This window comes from Priapulus caudatus, unplaced genomic scaffold, assembly GCF_000485595.1.
Source record: "Priapulus caudatus unplaced genomic scaffold, Priapulus_caudatus-5.0.1 Scaffold36, whole genome shotgun sequence".
Taxonomy (NCBI): domain Eukaryota; kingdom Metazoa; phylum Priapulida; class Priapulimorpha; order Priapulimorphida; family Priapulidae; genus Priapulus; species Priapulus caudatus.
Window position 1 is genome coordinate 841,595 of NW_014577097.1, and position 7,270 is coordinate 848,864.

Genomic DNA, 7,270 nt, shown 5'->3' on the forward strand with positions numbered 1-7,270 from the left:
TGGTGCAATTTTGTTATTTTTTTCAGTTGTATGTGGCATAATTGCCCGGGTATTCCCTAGCAAGCCTATAGATATATTACTGTAGACATTCTATTAACACGAATTACCACGTATACTAGAAGATGAACGTGTATATTAGAAGATGAACTAATTATGGATAAACTCACTAAAAAAATTAAGTATAGCCTATATAGTTACTACAACTTGCAACCCTACGCGTGTTTATGGGTATTGTGGCTGCGTTTATACCGAGTATACATAGCTGTGCATGGAAACGTACCACTCCCTTTGCATAGTTTGTTTGGAACTGACTGTGTACCTTTTATGACAACGTTAAACAGAATAATCGTGGTGGATCGCTGTACAATGTGTGTGTGTGTGTGTGTGTGTGTGTGTGTGTGTGTGTGTGTGTGTTGTGTGTGTTGATGTGTGCGATGCGTGCGTGCGTGCGTGCGTGACACACGCGCGCGCGGTGCGCGCGCGTGTGTGTGTGTGTGTGTGTGTGTGTGTGTGTGTGTGTGTGTGTGTGTGTGTGTGTGTGTGTGTGTGTGTGTGTGTGTGTGTGTGTGTGAAAATATATCCCAACAATTAATTGATTTCAATTTCATAAAGGGGACGCGTACATTTCTAGACAGGGATGAGGCGAAATGCTGACCAAACGGACTCATTTTATTCGTATAAACGAATATCAAACCCTTCCCAGTGTTGTGCTTTCACGATAGATTTCATTCTATCATGCGGCTGCTAGCTTGTGATGTAGGGCCTAAGCCCAAAACCAACTGTACACATAAACGGCAGGCATTTCCTATGTGACGTCGGCATTATTGTGTACTTCCTCTGAAACTGTCAGACCTGTTGACACAAGGGCAGCCAAACCCAAGGAAGTATAGACAAACTCTGTTGCAAAGTCAGTCATGAGTTTAATATAAGAGCGCAGGATTGCATACTATACGTACCGATGTGTCGTCAACGAGAGTGTTGGGTAAAATACACAAACAACGGGCTGCTCAGTAAGATTAATAGGGACCAATTAACAATATTTAATAGGAACACGGACTAATAGGACAGTCATTTAATTTTTCTAATCCATCGATAGCAGTAACACAACGACTGGTTCCCTGGAACATTGGCTATTTTATCACGGATGTCGAGGCAAAGTTATGTAGTGACGTTAGTCCATTTTATTTTGCAACTGTATTATAATTATAGCCATGCAGTAGACGTTTTGATCTGGCGTACAAAACTCAGGGCTTATCTTATTTAAACACCTGTTAAAACTATTAAATGTTGACTCTCTCGCTCTCTTTCTCTCTCTCTCTCTCTCTCTTCTCTCTCTCTACTCCTCCATCTCTCGCTCATCTCTCTCTCTTCTCTCACTCATTCGCTCTCTCTCTCTCTCTCTCTTCGCTCATCTCTGCTCTCTCATCGGCCTCTCTCTCTCTCTCTCTCTCTCTCTCTCTCATCTCTCTCTCTTTCGTCGCTCTCTCGTTCTCTCTCTCTCTCCTCTTCTAGCTCTCTCTCTCTTCTCCTCTTTCTCTCTCTCTCTCGCTTCTTCCTCTCATTTTCTCTCTTCTTCTCTGAATATAATATACTATATATATTATAGTTAATAGAATAGATAGTCCTCAACACGACACAACTTCAACAATATAATAAGATTGATTACAGCTTACGTTTCAGTTCGTTAACAGAATCAGAAGTTCTTTAACTAAACAGCTCGAATCTCATTATGTTCTAGATAGTCACAACTTTGAGCAAGGTCATTACCAACTCATATGACAGCTCAACTCGCAAGTACATACAGTTGCCACTTTGACAACATAAACATCCCGTCACCATGCTAATGAAGACGATTCTTCACCAGTGATCCATGATGCCAATGGGTAATAATATCCGGTGCTGCTACCGAAAATTTTCACACGGCACATGCTGCCTCGATGGCAGTAAAATACTTAACAGAGACGCTGTTGACGCACAACACGAGATGCGTCTACAAAGTTCCCTCGACCATTGAAAACCTACGGCAGTACCACCATATAAGATCCTTTGACCTTTCCCTCAACCTGGTGCAAGGAGCAGCACAATGAGGTAGGTGTGTTACTATTACAAAATGCCGTAATATATATACCAGGTGTTAACGAGGAGTGAGTTTCTAAATGGCACCAAAAACTCGATTGCTTAGTTTTGTTGTGAGGGCTGTATGCCAATAATATAGTATTAGTCATAGCATATATAGATAATAAGATATATACTCGATATATATATATAATATTATAGTGTTAGAGATATAGAAGATATGGAGTGTATACAGATATAGAGATATATAGATGTAGAGATATAGAGTTGCTCATCTGCGACGCAGTGCATTGTCGTAACATTCACGTCCGCGTTCGTAGATGCCATTAATTAGTGGATGATACTGATGACTGCGCATCTATCATGTTAAGCAAGTTGTTCACATAAACAAACATCAATGGTTGGAAATATACTTAACTACGACCCAAATCTTCACGAAGCTCTGTGTTAGGCGACTTCTTGTATATATTTGACTCTACCGAATATAGCCGCCGGTTATAAATTATAATTATTATAAGATCTTATAATATTATAATTATTAAATATATATACATATTATAATATTTATCATAATAACTATATAATACATATAATATATGAATATATAATCATATAATACCTTATAATAATTAACTATATAATATATAATATAATAAATATTAATATATAATATATTAATAAGTATAATATATAATATAATAATATATAATAGTATAATACTATAAATATAAATATATAATATATAATATATAAGATATATATAAGAATAAAAAAATATATAATATATAATAATATAATTATATGAATATGAGATATATAATAGAATAATATTGATAATATGATAATATATACTACTATATAATATTGTAGTGTGTCGTGTAAATTATTCAGATATCGTGCAAGCCTATACACATATGAGGGCGCAACCCTGCGACCTCAGTTTCACACGAAAGGTGAATAGACTGGAAGTTCTGAATCGTGATAGTAAGTAGCATTTCAACATACTCATCCACCAATCGCTATAACAGTTTCGTTAATTCGTTTTAGTTACGTTGTGTTTTTGTGCTCGATATTTTCCATTCTACATCAAGTATTTATGCGTAACATTCTGGAACAGTCGCTCTAAAAGGCCGAAGATCAGCTATTGTTGGCCTGGTACTGCGTTGCTGAGACGCTTAAGCTTGTCATGTTTACAAGAGAGTTAACTGGTTTTTCGGATTATTCATACTTGTAATTGATTCATGGCAGCGATCAGGGCATTGGTCTGGAGCAGCAAAGCACATTACAAGTCAGCATCAGGCCTACATTCCAGCCAAGCTACGTAAGCAGTTGATGCCAACAGTGAACACGGAAGAGTAAAGTAAATCACACGCGACAGGTTAGGAGTTTGAAGAGTACAACGCGTCCAAAATTACTCCCCCTCTACACATCTCATAACCACAATTATTAAAAACAACAATAATAAATTTGCACAATGTAGTGACATGACGTTGATAAATGCGCTCGCATCTCAGATTGAATACCGCAAGCGCAGCACTATGAATGCCGGATTAGTGCCGCCTGAGCAGGGCACTATCGCTTGTGCGCGGACGCAATTATATTATACGCATTGTTGTTACGTCACCTCCAAATCTCCTGCGGTTGAGCGGCACGCCAATGAGATATTCGAACGGCGGTTGTGTTGTGTCGACTTTATAACTGATAATTAGGGAGATATAAAGAAGGTATATACGCCCATGAAAAGTAGATTGACATAGTCATGTATGCACCCTAAAAACATTAATGCCTGACTGTTGGTGGCACTGTTTGGGGGCCGCTCAGGCGTGCACTACTCGCTTCATAGTGCCTGCATGCGTTGATCAATGATATTGGCCTCAGCTTCCGGACATTTATCAACGTCAAATGGAACTTGTCGTGCACTACATTAATTATCCTATTACGCAATAATAATCACACAATAATAATTAAATTATTATAACACACAGTTACGCTCTATCTATAGAAGGATCGGGTGCTTCGTAAACTCCACTCAACCAAAGCTTGTTGTGTACACTATTAAGACAATATCAGTTTAAACTATGTGATTCAGTCGACGACTGTCACGCAAAAATCTAATACCTACGGCATTAAGCTGGGAAGAATGACTCGCCATATAAATCTCCAGCATCGTGATTCAGCTGCACTCCCACAGATTACATACATACACCTATCTCAGTCGATTAAAGCAGTTGAATGGAATCGACGACCCTGCACAATCATTAGCATAAGGCAGACTTGGAAGAGTGTCTTTCAACTTGAAATTTGTTAAGTACCATGTTGTCTGATCTTCCTGTGTATAGGTCGTTCGTTGCATGCCGTGCTGTGCGATACATCTGTAGTGTCGTGGTATAAATGGTTCCATTTAGACTATATAATGTTGTTGATTTAGTTGGTATTGGTGAGACTATTGGGAGAATAGAAAAGCAGGACCAAACAATTGCAGACGTCCCCGGAACATATTTTGGCTACTCTTCCTAGTGAGGAGAGCGAACCTTCACACCAGGTATGTAACGGCGGACAACCTCCCTACACAAGTAGTATAGCGAATATAAACGTTACTATTCTTCGACTAAATGTATATATATGAATAAGCTGGCGGGCATGGCTTGTTTGCGTTACAGGTCGAGGATTGGCCATAGGCCCGATGAGTTGACAGTGGCTCTGTTCTAAACTCATGTGAAAGATGCGAATGGCTTATGGAATTTTGCAGTTCTTTTGCCTCGCGGTTTGATCGCATTAGCGTGTTAGTTATTCTAACATACTGGCGATCGTATAGTACCTTATGGACGAATAAATTACGATTTAAGTGTGCTATTATCGCTATCTGTTGGTTTACATCTTATTATCGGGTCAGAGAGTTTTCATGGAGCGCGGTATTCATACTTAAAGTGACTATAGTGCCTCTACAGATCACCGACATTTTGAATTGTTGAATACTGCTGATGAATCTATGAAGTGTTTGGAATAACGTGCGAGACACAAGGCAATGTAAGATTGGTGATTTTATATACTGCGAACTGTTGTTATTGTTATTTTACATAAGTATAGTCTGTAGCTAGTATAGTATATTATTATAGTATTTATATATATATATTTCAACTTATTATACTATTATTACTCTGACGTAAAATGAGCTAAGTACTATACTTGTTGACGCAGGCAAAGCTCTGATGGCAAGATCCGCCGCCAGCTGTGCTTAACCATTTCGTCACGTCTTTCTTGTCTACAGATGCCAATTATTCATTTGTCTCGTACTTTGATACATTGATCCTAATCGAGGACGTGGTGGAAACATGTACAAGATTTTCAACATCCTGCGCATATTAGCGAGCATACATAACACCGCCGGACATTTCGACTATCATGTAAAGATTTAGTTAACTACTAATAGATTGGTAAAAATCTTTTTCTTTCTTTTTCAGTAAAGCTCCTTCCTTTCTGCCCAATCACGCGAAGTGACCTTTCGTACTGCCCTTGTCTGTTCTGTTTTCCGTTCACTCTAGTTTCTGTCGTCTTTTTCTTATCACTCTCTCCCGCTTCTCTGCTCTCTTCTCCCGCGATTAATCTAGTGCTCAATTTTTCAAAATTCAGTCTTTTATACGTCTGCATATATTAATTGAAACTATTGTGGGTTAATGCCTTGTGTACTTTGCNCATATTATATCTCGGCTGGCCATTCCAGCATTTTTTAATAAAACAGGGTAACTTCGAACTTAATCTCTAAAGCGTGCAATGGCCCTGTACATGGTGTAATCTTCGCGAGAGTTTATGCAAACCATATTTAACAACTTCCTTTTTGACTTCTTATAAAGAGCTACATTCTTCTATTTAAAAAAAGTAGCACTTTACCTCTAAAGGCACGTCTGCCATCCTCTAACAAGTACTGCCTCCTGACCATAATCCTGATTGGTACACCTTCTTCATCTAACATGCTCCTCCACTCTGCCATCTGTTCCTTTAAGTCCGTGTCAGACCTTTTAGTGCATTGAAATAAATGCTTTTGATGTCCATCCATTATTTTTGTTCAATAAAAAAAGTGTCTCGATAATGTGCAAAGTAAGCAAGAATTTGCAGTACATCATGTCTAGATAAAGCAAATTAACAAAACCGAAGATATGTGGAAAGAGGGCATTTACAGGAGTAGAATTTTCGATGGCTCCATTTGTTAAGACACCATGCAAACACCATTAATGTCCTGTCCAGTTTGGTCAAAATCCGTTCGTTAGTTCTTGAGCAAAAGTCCTGAGTACATAAATTTCTATTATATGGGGGTTAATTTGGGGGTGCCCTTTGAGGGCAGGGCCACAATTTTAACAACTGCAAGTCCCAAATGTGCACAGCTCTTGAAAAGAAGATATAACTTTAGTAGGTATATGGGGTTCCATTAGCTACAAAGTATTAACATGGGGACATCCCCCCCTTGAGGGAAGGGGCCACCATTTTAACAAAGTTTGGTCCATAAGGATCAAGGAGCAATTAAGGGCAATTGAATGTCATGGAGCGAATTTTTAAAATCAACATTTCTCCCCCTTTATCTTTTAATGAGTTTTATTTTGGCAATTACAAATAGTTACATGCTCATGCTAATTAATTATTGATTACTGATTACGCATGAGCGTATTTTTGAACCCATCATTATTTTATGCGTCATCATATCAATAAAGTCAATACAGGTAGAAGACAATAAAATCGCCAAAGGAAACACACACTCAGTTTCGTATCCTCCACGACACCAGAATAATTTATCTTATTATTTTGGAAGATAACGGTTTCAGTCAAGAGGTCTGGGCCAGTCAGAGAATTAAAATGTCTGCTCTTTAACGCATTTTGAAATAGGCCTACTCGTCCACAGTGTTGTTTATACGTATATACGTATTATATCATTTTATCTCTTCTGCTGTTGCCTAAATTCATTATTGAATTCTTTCTGCTGTTGTTTATAGTTAAATATTTTATTTATTCCTTCTGCTATTGATCCAATTATACATTTTAATATATTGAAATTACAAAAAAAAACTTATCAATCAAATATATTCTTCGATTCTAAACCTATATAGTACTAGCTGCTTGTCGTTCTTCCTACTCAGTCTTCTCAATTCCAGAGAGACCGGGTACAAAATGGCGTTGCGCAAAAGATGCGTTGTTCCCCGACCGC